The sequence below is a fragment of the Drosophila serrata genome, unplaced genomic scaffold (assembly GCF_035046125.1).
Source record: "Drosophila serrata isolate PLE 108 unplaced genomic scaffold, ASM3504612v1 contig_272, whole genome shotgun sequence".
NCBI classification, from domain to species: Eukaryota; Metazoa; Arthropoda; class Insecta; order Diptera; family Drosophilidae; genus Drosophila; species Drosophila serrata.
This window is the reverse complement of record NW_028257170.1, coordinates 9,239,687-9,253,442: the sequence shown is the minus strand read 5'-3', so window position 1 is coordinate 9,253,442 and position 13,756 is coordinate 9,239,687. Positions and strand designations below refer to the sequence as shown.

At 40.3% G+C, this 13,756-nt stretch overlaps 1 protein-coding gene across 3 annotated transcripts in view; it reads right to left on the bottom strand.

Annotated features, from left to right (window-relative positions):
* The window catches only part of RhoGEF64C (Rho guanine nucleotide exchange factor at 64C), a 119,866-nt gene that overhangs the window by 46,868 nt on the left and 59,242 nt on the right, over positions 1-13,756 (bottom strand). For 2 of the 3 annotated variants that reach the window (XM_020960060.2, XM_086833587.1), the window contains one exon: positions 1,160-1,244. The exons of the other annotated variant lie outside the window; for it this stretch is intronic. The gene's annotated coding sequence lies outside the window, so the exon portion shown is untranslated. The remainder of the gene's footprint in view (positions 1-1,159; positions 1,245-13,756) is intronic. 3 annotated transcript variants of the gene reach the window in all.

Here is a 13,756-nt window from a genome sequence, read left to right as displayed (position 1 = left end):
TGCTGATGATGACCAAGATGATTCTGCAACGGACACTCGTTTAATAATTCATCAGAATCACAGCCAAAGAAGTGGCGATGTGGAATTCGCGTTAATTTGCGGTCGCCGAGTATTGAGTGCGGTCACTCTACTCTCTCTCTCTCTCTCTCTCTCTCTCTCTCTTGCCTCACTCACGCACTCTTCTTTGGCGCTTGTGCGCCTCATTTCCTGTGGCCGACTGCCATTTGACTTGCAGTTTCCGTTTCCGTTTCAATGACGCTTTGATTGGCCTTGCGGTATCCGCTCCCCACCCCCTCTTTCTTTCTACGCCAAGGTTTGACTATTAGGCGATAATTATTTGTGTGTGTGGGTAAAGCACCGCTGACCGCATCGCAAACTTTCGAGGTTTGGCGGCCACTTCAAATGCGTCTTGTGTTTGTCCAAGAGTTCTTTTTGGCCATTAATAATGACAGATGCCTGATATATCACCATGGAGCAATGGTTTTAATTAAAGAAAGTCAAGGGTAACCCAAAAATAGCTGACATTGCGTTAATTGTTTGTTATAAATAAAGCAAAATAACATTATAACGAAGATTGAATAATAAATAATAATAAAGAGAAGAGGGAAGCATAAATTAAACTTGTCAATGCCTTTAAGGGGAAATGTTATCATTACGACTTCCTAAATGCATAAAATAATAATAAAAGCAATATAGTTTGAAGTCTTACATCATAAAAACAAAAACAGGATGCATCATAAAAAACTACGAAATTTACTTTACAATAATTATTATTTTAATAAATTCAAACTTTCGAATGAAACTTTCATCATACTTCTCTGTGAAAATTATAGGCTTGGGAATTCAAAAACTAATTTGCTAAAACTTTACTAGTTAAAAGATATTTCATTAAAAAAAAACAAAAACTATCATTCAAAGGCCGCCAAACAAGCTTTGTGAGCAACTATTGATCCAGTTTGACTCTTTAACGGAAGGAATAAATAAATATTTGATTGCAAATCCAAATCTGTTTGACGGCGGCACACACAAACTGGCCAAAACAACCGTCTCGAGTCTCAAAAGACCAAATAAATAAAACAGATTAAATTTGACTTGGCGAGCCATGCAAATAAATACGTGCAGAATATTGAGAGATTCCAAACTTCAAAACTTATCTCACCTGCTTAATCTCCGGTGTCTTTCGCACTCGCTCGGCTTCAATTATGCTGTGTTTATGTCTTCTCTGCCTTTATTTCAGCCTTTGACTGCAAGTAAACATAAATAAATTGTTATCTTATTAGTGCTGAGTGCTGAGTGCTTCGCAGTCGGACGATATTTGAATTTTTGGCATCGCCCGGCACGTTATTTAGTGCTCACACAACAATTGCAAATTGCAATCTTTACGTTTAATTTAGCGGCTGAAAGTTGCGCGCAATTAAGCAGCCATGCAATGCACGAATTTATTTTATTTACAGGTCACACCCAGTATGGGAAACTAATCGAAATCAGAGATAAAACTGTTGGAAAAACCCTATTTACATATATTAAATATCAAGCGAAATCTTTCATTAACAAGAACATTTAATTACGATTGTTTATGTTTAAAGTGTATTTAAATAATATAACAAGAGATTATCTTTCAACTTTCTTTAATTTATTAAATTATAATGGTAATGTAGTCTCTATTTAGTAAATACTTAAAAGAAAACTAAACAGCAAGCATCTAAAAACTATGAAGTAGTTTGTATCAAACGTAAAGGCCGGTTACTTATAATCGGGGCACTCGAAATAACTTGGCAATACAATCATATGAACATAAACTGAACTAAAATTTTATTATATCATATCATTATAATGATTAATCTTTTCCATTTAGAATTTTGTTAAATTCTTGTAAGTTCCCTTGACACTGGTTTCACTGTACTTTATTTTATTTCTATTTATACGTCCAGTTGAATTTGCATCGGTCGCTTTGCAGATAAACAAACTGCGCTGCGCTGCGTGCCTATCGGATCGATTGGGCGTGGAGGCGGGAAATTCCGCTGGGGGAATGCCGAGGGAAATCGTGGCTATATCGAGGGGTAAATCGGAAGCGGGAAGCGGGAAGCGGGGAGATGATGGGCTGGTTGAGGGGGAAAACTTCATTATCGCTCTGCGGGTGCGTGGGCGTATTGCAGAGCGTTGATTTCTTTGGCCGTAAACATTTCCGGGCCGAGGTGCGATGCAGTCGTGTGTGAAAATGATTTTAAAATTGGCGCTGGATTGCGCAAAGACAATCAAAAGGCAATGGGCGTTGATGATAATGGCGGGAAACAAAGGCAAAAGGGGCGAGGATTGCGGGGACACGGGCTACCAAAGTGAAATTTTGACAGCTTTTAATTGTGCAGCGAGGCGAGTCGTGCTGCCGCTGCTGCAGCATATATAAATTTATATATATATATTGCCAAATGTATATATTTAACAACCCTTTTACCCGGCATGCAATTATCAAAACGCATCACGCGTCAGGGCCAGGCCGAAATGATAAGCGCAGGTAACTGCGGCAGGTGAAAGGGGGAAGGGGGGGTTAAAAGATGCAAGGGGATGGGGAGCCAGGTGGCCAACTGTCAGCTTAACGCCTCAACGAGCAAAGTGAAGGCAAAATTGCATTTGCCTTGGAGGCCGCCGCAATTAACGCGGCATCATTTCTATCCAACTTGATGATATTTCAACTTGGCGGGAATTGGTCTTAGCTTAACCCCTGGCTTCAGATGGGTCTCTTTCAATTAAATATTAAATAGAACACTAAATAAATAAAATAACTTATACCATAAAGATAATATATTAAATGGAGATTGAAGTGAAGTGGAGACTGAAGTGTAAGAATCTATGCAATTCTTTATGAAATAACAATGTTAATTTGTAATCCTTTTGACCAAATTCTGTGTAATGAAATTGTATAATTGTATACTAATATCATACATATTTTTTTTTTATCAAAATCAATGATAATATTAAGTTAAAATATTATAATAATTGTATAATTATAACTTGAAACCTTCACATTATTTTTAGAGCTTTCATCAAAACTTTCACCTCATATTTCTATTCCATTTGATAAATATATTTAAAAGGCCTGAACTCTGGCGATTTAGCAGGTTAATTGTGGTTTGGCTGGAGGCCCCAGTTTGAGCTAGTGCCGTGCGAATCATCATTAATAGACCAAAGTGAGAGTTTTCTAGCAGCAGTTGCTCCTTCCCGCCTAATGGCCAAATGAGTGCGCACTTTAAGCCGCCGAGAAACCGCCGAGGAGGAGCAACGCCATCATCAGTTGGCTGGATGATGGTTGGGGACTTGGGGCCCAAGGCCTTTTCATCTATTTATAACGCACACGCATCGGGCTTAATTAAAAACTGTTGAGCCCTATGCAAATGTTCCGCACCGTGGCCTGAGCCTGCTCAACAGCACTGCAAGGTTAACGAAGCATAAATCTCTGCTGATAAGCTACAATCAAATGCAATCAAACTAAATTCAATTTAATGGGCAAAAGTCTCGGAGCTGAGGAGTCAGGAACTAAAGAGTAGACGCCGCCAAGGAATCAGGGAATCTGTCTGCAATTCAAGTGAAATCAGCTGGAAGGGAACGGAGCCAGCGACCAAATACAAATTGCCAGCTCAAGCTCGGGCTCAATCCCGCTTCAAGGTGGCCAAATATTGCTTGAAATTGATTAGATACGCCGACTGAAGTCGTAACTGGAGCCGGATATAGGAGTGGGATGGAGTATCTTAAGAGCTGGAAAATCAAAAAGGAAACTAAGTTTGCCTAGGATACTTCTCTAAGCAGAAAACTGTTGAATTTAAGCAGACATCTTTTAGAGCAAAATTCTTCATGTTCAAAAAGCATTATAAACAGACTTAAATCTAACATAAAACAAGCGAACTTGGTTGCTTCTGATCCCGTCAAGGTTGCCCCATAATCGCGTCCCTTCCGCTGGTCTTTATAAATATTTATATTCCCGTCAGAGGCGATGCATGCTGCTGCTTTTCTCGGAGCAGCAGCAAAGTGAGCTTCAGCGAGTGGGAAATGCGTGGAAAGCCGTCGCGAATTGCGATGCGGAAAATGCAACGCCAGCGACAGCATCGCTAGTGCTGGTTTGCAGCTGAAGCTGAGCATTCCCCTTCCATGTTTTCCCCCTGCGATTTCCCCCAGCAGTTTTCCCCCACGAATAGCTCCCCCACTTTGCTGGCAATTCAAGCGTTGCGAAAACGTTTCTGCCCTCTGCTTTTTGCCCTCTGTCTAGTCTATATCCGTCTATATCTTCACTGCACTCTGCGCCCATTTCCCAGCCCCGATTTTATTGCCATCGAAAGGCTCGTCGATAGACAGCAACCGCAAAGCTAAGCCTCTCACACTGGGAGAAAATAATTAATTAAAAAATTAAGGCAATATTTAAAGTAGAAATTAATAAGGGAAAAGGAAATTTTGAACTTGTAATGTTTCCTTAAGCAAAGTAGTGGTGAGTCTCTAAACGGTGGGAAATGCTCTCGTTCTATTTAATAAAAGTGGTTTAAATGTATTGAAAATATTATGAAACAAGAAAGGAAGCTAAATTCGGTTCGTCGAAGTTTATATACCCTTGCAGATAGAACTTCGATGACTAGGAATCCATACAATATAAATTATATATATTTGTGTTAAAAAACAATAATGTATACTTTCATTTTCCGATCATTTCTATGGCAGCTATATGATATAGTCGTTCGATCCGGCCCGTTCCGACATATATACGAGTGAGAGTATATAGAAGGCTAACTACAAAGTTTCATTCAGATAGCTTCAAAACTGAGAGACTAGTTTGCGTAGAAACGGACAGACGGACAGACGGACAGACGGACAGAAGGACAGACGGACAGACGGACAGACGGACATGGCTAGATCGACTCGGCTGTTGATCCTGATCAAGAATATATACTTTATATGTTCGGAGGTGCCTCCTTCACTGCGTTGCAAACTTCTGACTGAAATTATAATACCCTGCAAGGGTATAAAAAACATCAAATTCTTTTGAATTTATATTTAAATTTTAACTTTTCTTACATCACATTTTTCTTTGAAAACCAAATGATTGACAACCGAATGTTCAACAAAAAATGTTCACAGAAACTTATTCAAGCTGAAATTCATTGATTGACAAGAGGCTAACTTCATTCAGAAATTTCCTAGAAAATCTATACTCTTAGCTTTCAGTTTTCCCTCGGTGTACCTAAAATGTTTTCCCGTCCTGTGTTTTTTTTTTTGGTGGAAGACGACTGCCTTTCGCCTTCGCCTTGCACACAACTTGCCGAATTTCTGTTTGTCTGTGTGTTTGAGTGAGTGTTTGCTTAACATTGTTCGATATTTGGTTCAGCGCCTGTTCCCGCTTTTCCTTTGACTTTTCCACCCGCCTGTCCACGACTTTCCTTCTGGCTTCTGTTCATTTCTTGACTTGGATGTTTATCTTCAATGATTTGCGATTTTCCGGCAATTTACGCAAAAATATGTGACGAAATTTCAGCACTCCCCTCACTTACAGTATGGAGTCTGTGTATGTCTACTGAACTGCAACAGTTTCGTGTCTTTTTATTTCATTTAAAAAATATATATATCTAAGTATCTTTCCGCCACAAAGTTTATGCGTTGCGAGCGTGATGTCAGAGCCCCAAAAATTTGCAGAGGAAATTAGCGTGCAAAAATGTTGATGGCAAATATTTGCTGCGGAACCCCCCGTGACTTTTGGGTGAGGGGACTTGACTTGAAGAAAAAAAGGAAACATCTCCCACGCTTTTCCATTTGCTTAACGAATTTGGTAGATTGTCTCTGGCATTTGGCTGCAGTTAATTGAATTCGAAAGGTGAAAGGAAAACAGACGGCGACGGAATGAAATGGATTGGGATGGGATAAATCGGATCTGAGCGATAGCAACGAAGTACTTTATTGGCTGATTTATCGAAGAGAGACAAAAAAAAAAAAACGAAATGGCTGAAAAGGGATTCGGTTAGCAAGAGTGTTCGAATTTGTAATGCGGAAACGGAAGTCATAGGCATTAGGGTTTGTTCAAAATTGAAAAGTGAATCACCCGAAAATTTATTTACCTTAAAATTCATTTTAGCAAATGAAAGTACATCCTCACTTCCATTTTTAATGGGCAAACAATAATATTTGCCCCTTCAACAAGTGGTTATGCATAAAAATTGTACAAATAAAATATTTAATTTAAGGCCTGGGGGGAAATGCCTGCCTGCAAGCATCGCCCAAGCAGCCACATCATCATTATAATCATCGTTATCTCGGAGATAATTGTCGCCATTGTCGTCGGAGTAATGATCATGTGCTGATTTGATAATTAAAAGCAAACATTAAGTGAGGGAGAAGGAGACGGAGACGACACAGCACAAGCAGCACAAATACTAAAAGCACCATAAAATACCAGCACAAAAAACAAGGCAAAACAAAAGCGAACGATATTCCTAAATGCCTGCAGGATTGCTCAGCGACGGCGAAGGAAGCTTAGCCCCTGCTGACCAATAGAGCCAGAGTTTACTACTCCCTTTTCTGCCAGTACACACAAAAAAATCTATTTAAATTTCGAATGTAATATAAGAAATATAGGAAATAGTTGAAGAACTTTTTATTCATTGATTTACAGTGTTATTGGTTCTCCTTTTATGTTCCTAAATGAGTGCTAATGGCTTTAGATAAAGGCATTTGAGGGAATTTTCAGTTGGTATAATAATATTTACCATAAATATTAATAAAGAGTATATATATATTTTCTTTGAGTGCCCATCAGTTCCCCTCCATGACAATATCTGTCTAGTGGGTAACAGTAGCAGTCGGGGACTGTCGCAGTGTCTAACTGTGGCAGCGATAACAACTTTCGTGCGTGGCCAGTGGCTCCAATTGAAGGAGGAGATCCAAGAGGAGGAGGAGATAGAGGAGGATATGGACGAGCTGGAGCTGGAGATGAAGCTGGAGATGGAGCTGGGGGATGTGTTGTAGGAGAAAAGACCAGACTTTTCAGACCCCTTCACCGCGCTCCGTGCGTGAGAGTTCCAGGAATGGAACACGTTTCGTTTTGTGGCGACAAGGTTTTTGCTCCGCTGATGAACTCGCAGCGGGTCTTGGACTCCACAATCCCCTCCTCCTCCTCCGCCTTCAGCTTTCTGGCCAACGCATTTTTCATTAACACGCCGGCGAAAAAGTAGTTGATCCGCTTTTGGCCGTTACACTTACATCTGTGTATATACGCGATATGTCTTATTGTATCTGTATCTGACAGATACGCAACCGCCAGCCCAAAAAACCAGACCTTGTGCCACTTTACGATGTGTTTGCCCGAGAATCGGGTATTTATACAGGTATGTAAGCATCTGTATATGTATGTATATGAGGCAACTGGCAAATTGATTAACGCTAATCGACGCCATTTTGTGCGATTTTAATAAACCGCACTGAACCTCAGAGCGGACTTTAATTTGTTATTTTTTTATCTTGATTTTTTATTTTGACAGCTTTTTCGTTCATTGGCTTACAGAGAGAAAAAAGCAGGATTATTTTTTCGGTGGAGATTTCGGGGAGCGGTCGAGCAACTGTAAATTGCAGCCGCGCGACAACTCAAACTCACAAAAATCTCGTTTGCCTAATAGCCGAGTTCAAGTTGAATGGCTCAATTTCTCAATCTATCAATTGCCAACGACGTCCCATCAGCGTCAGCAACGTCATCATCATCATTTTTAATTAACAGTCAAATAAATTGACCAAAAAAGGTAAAACAACTTAGCCATTTCAACAGTAAACACAAAACTTAAAGAGCAACAATGCAACATTCGGCCCAAAATAGCCGGGAATCGCCATGGGGAACCCTCACAAAGTACTGCAACTTACGGTCCCCCTTCAAACTGGTTTCAAATCAATGGCCAACAGAACAGAACATAAATAAGTTTTCCCAAAAATGGTTTCACAATCTGCGTAATTAATCAAACGATCATGGCTTTCGCTTTAAAATATTCTAAATATATATATAAATACTTGAAATTCCCGTTGTTAATGGTAGACACAAAATCTTTCTTGGGAAATCTGCATAAAATAAAACTCACAGAGGAGTTTTTCCTAGAGTGATTTTATATTAACATATAAAATTTATACATTTTCAAGTGCAAGTGAAGTGTTTTAAAGTGGCCTTCATGATATTACTCTGCATTTCTTTGCATTAAAATATTTATAAAAATTAATCTAGACTCTTAATGATAAATATTACTTTAAATTATACCTGAATTACTTATTTGTAATTACTGTTAGACATAATCAAAAAATTGATAAAATCCACACATTGCTTAGTATTCTTTGTATTTCATTCAAAATCTCGATTAGATCTTTGCCGCGTATTCTAGTAGCCCGGAAAAAAACTCCATTAAAACGGAAACCTAAACCCAAACATAAAATAAATCCCATTCTTAAACTTAAATTCACATAAATGTTTTCTTTTTTTTTGGCTACCGAAACACTTAAAGTCGCTCGGACCAAAGTGAGAACATTTAAAAGCGAGAACCTTGAAAAAAAAATAAAAAGTCGGGGAGAAAAAATATAAAGCAAAGTTCATGAACTTTGAGACGGCGAAGAATTTCTCACACAACCATGGCAACGGCGTCAATTACATGGCAATGGCTGGCCATAGACATGGAGATGGAGATGGAGATGGAGCTGAAGATGGACCAGCTGGAGGTGGAGCAGGCCGTGGATGACCGGGGCTACTAAGAGGTATTGCAGACCGGGGACCAGCTTAACTTTTAACCGCACAGAAGTCGACATCGATGTGGCCGGGCCACTTGAGTTGGTTACGGCCAAGTAATTAAAACGAGTCGGAACGAGAAAAATCAGCCCAAAGAAAATGGGAAAATTCTGCGCCACGTAGCCGAGGAACTTTGCAGTCAAAGCCGCTGCTGCTGGTGCTACTCTCTCCGCTCGGACATTGCTCATTTCGTCGTTTCGTAATTAATTAGTCTTAAAAGTTAAATAGCCCAAATGATTTTGGACAGGCTACAAAGGCGCTGGCTAATAGAAAACGTTGCCAGGAATGCGCCAAAAGGGGGAGAGTGGGACTCGAAGGAGGATTCGCCCGGCCGGGAATTTTCAGTTCAGTTCAGTTTGGGTTCGGTTCAGCAAAATGAAGATAAGATACGTCTTTGACAGGCCCGCGACTGTGGAGGATGTTCCAGGAGGGGGCCAAAGGGACAAGAGCACTGCATATTTGTGTAAATTTACTTTTATACACACACCGACACACTGAGAGAAATTTAGAATGATTCAAGAAAGGTTAAAGTTCTATAAGAAAGGGTAAGATATATAATAACATATTAATCGATATATCTGTAACAGAGTTCTTAAACTTAATGAAAGAAGTAAATTTATTATAAAGAAATTTAAAACTATTTATTTACTATTACTTTTATATAAAAAGTAAAAAGTTAGGAAGAATATATAGATATTGCTTGATGAATATAAAATATTTTAAAGATCTAATGAACTTCTAAGTTCTTCTCATTTAATTGAATTTAATATTCATAAATTTGCAAAAAGAATCGAAGTTTTTAAATTTCGAAATGCAAACCCCTTAAATAATAAATGTTTTACCATAAAACAAATAATATTGTTTTACCATAAAAAAAATAATATATTCATGCTTTATCTTAATCTAGACGTTGCTTATTTTATGTGAGAGTATGGATGAAAATTTATGTTCTTTCCATCTATGTTTTATAGGAAAACTATAAATAATGCAACTCCTTTTATAAGTATTTCTTTTAAAGACAATTTTCGTATTCACTAGTTATATATTTTTCTCAAACACAGCTTTTTTCAGTGTGCATAAAGGGACTTTGCCAATAGGAAAGCCAGTTGGATGCTGTCAGTTTGTGTACGCATTGAATTGCAGGAAGAATTTATCTAACGCCGGCAGCGGCTGTGTGTGCCGAGTGTGTGTGTTGGGCGTGTGTGCTGGTTGTGTGTGCGAGTGTGGAGTGTTCGAGTATCTGGTGGATACGTGTGAAAGCTGCAGCTCTGCCCGTTGCTGCCATATTGATTGAGACAGAATTTATTGGCCAAGTTAGTGCCCTGGCTTCGGACCGTCTGTGTGCCGGCTATGGCGCTGGTGTGTTAGTGTTTGTGTTGTGACTTTTTGACATTAAAAATTTGTGCGTTGTTGTTGACTCCGGCATGTACATAAAATGCTGGCTTAAAGCAAAATGGCAAAATGCATATTATATATATATGTATATATACCTAGTATTTGTATATTCAAGTGCTAGCTGCTCGGCTCGTTAGCAGAATTTCTCCCCATTGCGATGGCATATTTAAATATTTTGTTGCAACATTCTCGGCTGCCACACAAATTGGCAAAAATCAACTCACAAAATGCCCAGCTGCCCAGGCGGGCGGGCTACAACCTCAATGGCATATCAATTTCATTTGGCTTTTCATACCCGATATTTTCCATATATTTGCCAATTTATTTTACACTTTTGCTGCCTGCTGCCTCCTGCCAGCTCCTGTGGAAATTGCCATTCGCTTTAAGTGCGCAAAACTGCTCGCCACCTGCCGCAGAGGGTTTAAATAAAGCGGCAAAACCGCAAAAACTTCGGCCAGTGTGCAGAATGAAGTGCAAATCGAGCAAAAGCTCAAAGTGTGGATACCCGGTAGCCATTAACTTGTGTCCAACAAGCTGCTGGGCCCGGCTAAAATGGAAAACAGCACAAAGTTAAAGCAGCATAAATTCATTCAAATCAAATTTCAGGCAACAAATCTAACACTGAACGAAATGGGAACAGAAATATGAATGTAAAATATAGGTATACCAATTAAATTTCCAAGAACTCTTTAACTAAGAATAACCTGCAGTTACTTTTTAAATATTTTCTTAATAATTCAAATATATTTCCGATTTTTAAGGTCTTTTTCTGCAGTGCATCTGACCAATGATTATGCTTCCAATATGTTCAATAGATGCACAACTCTTTGGCTGCAACTGGGCCAAGTGGCAGCTACTCTTTTGAGAGGAAAACGGTAGAAGCATCATCGTCCTCGGCCTCAGCATCGGCATCGGCATCTCTTGACCGCCACATGCAAATTGCAACTGATTCCCCATTCAAGTGCCTGGAGAAAGGTCCCCACTTTGGACAAATAGCTGACCAACAGAGAGAGAGAGAGCATTGGCCCGAGATCTGGGACCAGGATCCTACCAATCCCCTGCTTCCAATCCTGAGCCCTGAGCTGGCAAGCTGTTGCTGCTGGCCTGCATAATTTATGGCCCAGTCTAGACCAAACTGACAGGCAGGCGGGCAGAGTGCTCAGTGCTCAGAACTGAGTACTCAGTACTCGGTTCTTGAGGCCCTCTGCCAATCCCTAATTGTTCAGGCAGGCACACATTTTTTGATGATGAGCATTTTTGGCATTTCATATTTGTGCCCGGCTCGGCCACATAAATTTACCCACAGAATAATATTTTCGTTGGGCCAAGCGTGTTCGCAAATATTTGGCCAAGACAAATTGCAGTAAACAATTTGCAACAATTTCATGCGGTTGCGGGCAAAAGTCCTTTCAGAATTTTACCAAGAGAAAGGGAGAGAGAGACAGAGCCTGAGCTGGCCCAGAGCAACAATTATAGCTCATAAGTTGGAAATTTCCTTGGCCCCTTGTTGACCCTGGCCGAGACGAAGTTGATGATAAAATTATCAACTTAATTGCCGGCCAGAGAGATGGCCCAAAGTGCTACGACTCGGGCTAATTGGGTGCCATATGAGGGAGCTCTATGTACCCAACTCTACGCTCTATGCTGCAACATCGGAGAGTGTTAGCAAACTTTTGAACTGGTTTCCTTGGCCATCCAGCGAAAGCAAAAGTTGTCTGCACTTTATATTTGCATTCGACGTCTCCCGGCCAAATGCCGCCAAATTGGGTTAACGACACTTGGCCAAGGCGATGGCTATGGCAATGGCGATGGCGAAGGCGAAAAAAGTGCACTTTCCACGACGAGTGTCGCATAGAAAGTGAAACTGGCAAGTTGCAACTGCAACCAAGTTGTTATACATCCCCAACAATTACATGGCTCGATTTGGTTTCGTTTCGTTTCGGCCAAAGAAAGTGAAGCCAAAGTGGGTCTGCTTAATGGCCACCACCATCGGGAGATCTCTGCAGGTGAATAAAATCTGGGGTCCGGACTCTGAGGAGTGCCAGAGATTCATGTCAATTAGAGCTGGAAATGTTGCCATCATCTGGCATCTTACGTATGAGAGTATAGATCGTTAGACCGATGTGTATCTTTGGGGGATTATGCAAACTATGGTCGAGACACGAAAGCTGATGTTGATGGCCAGGTGGAGCGTCTAAGACTCTTGATTATCCCATCAAATAATTACTGTTGCGGGATATTGAACTATGAGCAGTTGGAGCTTATTCAAAATAGGAATTTTAAGCCGAAATCCAAGAGGAAAATGTCTAAACTTTAATCAAAAAATATTTTTACTCACTCAGTGCAAGTGTCTACCTTTACTATTTAAATGTCTTCTTTTCAAAGTCTTCCCGGGGAAAACTAGTTGACTTGACTCTTCACCTCCTCCACTTGAATTTTAATTCAAGTTTCCTGAAGGAGCCTGCACTTGACTGATATGTCACATGTTTTCCCTAATTCGAGGCATTAGCAATTACCATTTGGCTTTTCAGCTAGAGTTTCATTTGCAGCACTTTGTCTCCATTTCTCCGCCAATTTAGAGAGACTTTAGCCTGACTCATGAGACGCACAAAAGTCGCAAAAATATCGCATAATTAAGCGGCAACTCAGGAACTGAAATGCTAAATGCGAAAAGCACTCCGCAACACGAGTGATTGCATAATTCTGCCTAAGATGCAGCCACTAATGGCAGATCCAGAATGCAACTCCGCTGAGACTCCGCGAGTGAGACACTCGCACACAAATCAGTGGGAAGCGAAATCAAATGAACTAAGCCGCAGCTCCTAAGGTGAGTCGCCTCCGAGAGGAGTCAACGCAAGTCAAGTCAAGTCGAGTCAAGGAACCCATAAGCGTTGACAATACGCCGGGCCGCAGGGAAAGCGTTAGGGAAAGGGAAACGGAGCTCCATTGCCAGCACATGCTAATTATGCTATATTTATGTGGAAAGCACAAAACACCAAGCCCGGAACTGTGTCTCTCCGTGTGTGATGGCTTTGCACTTGCAGAAATTGGTTCTGAGGCTTATTTTACAACTAATTTAAATGTTAAATAATACTGTAAGGATATATCTTAATGATAGTTTTAAGTGGAATATAATATTCTTAGGGGAATAAGCTGGCTTTTACTTATGGGAAATAAGTCATTGCAGGAAATGGGGGAAAATTACTATAGTTTTTTTTTTAATTTTACAAAATATATTCAATGACAAACACCGTTTTGCACATAACAAAAAACCCAAGAACTTTTGTGCCATATCTTGTGTGTCATTATTAGTTAAACGTCCGACTTTAAAGTGATTTGATTTATGGTAATGTTTTTGCACAAGTGCATGTGTGCCGAAGTGCATTCGAGTGCAAAGGAGGAGCACATTTGGCTCTGTGGCAAACTTTTGCCTGACATTTGCCGTTGCCAACGAGAACGCTTCATGTTCCCTGGTCCCGGCTCCCTGCTCCCTGCTCCCTGCTCCATGTTCCGTGTTCCGTATTCCACATCCACATCCACGTTCACGTTCACGACTTTGACAAGAACGCGGGCCAT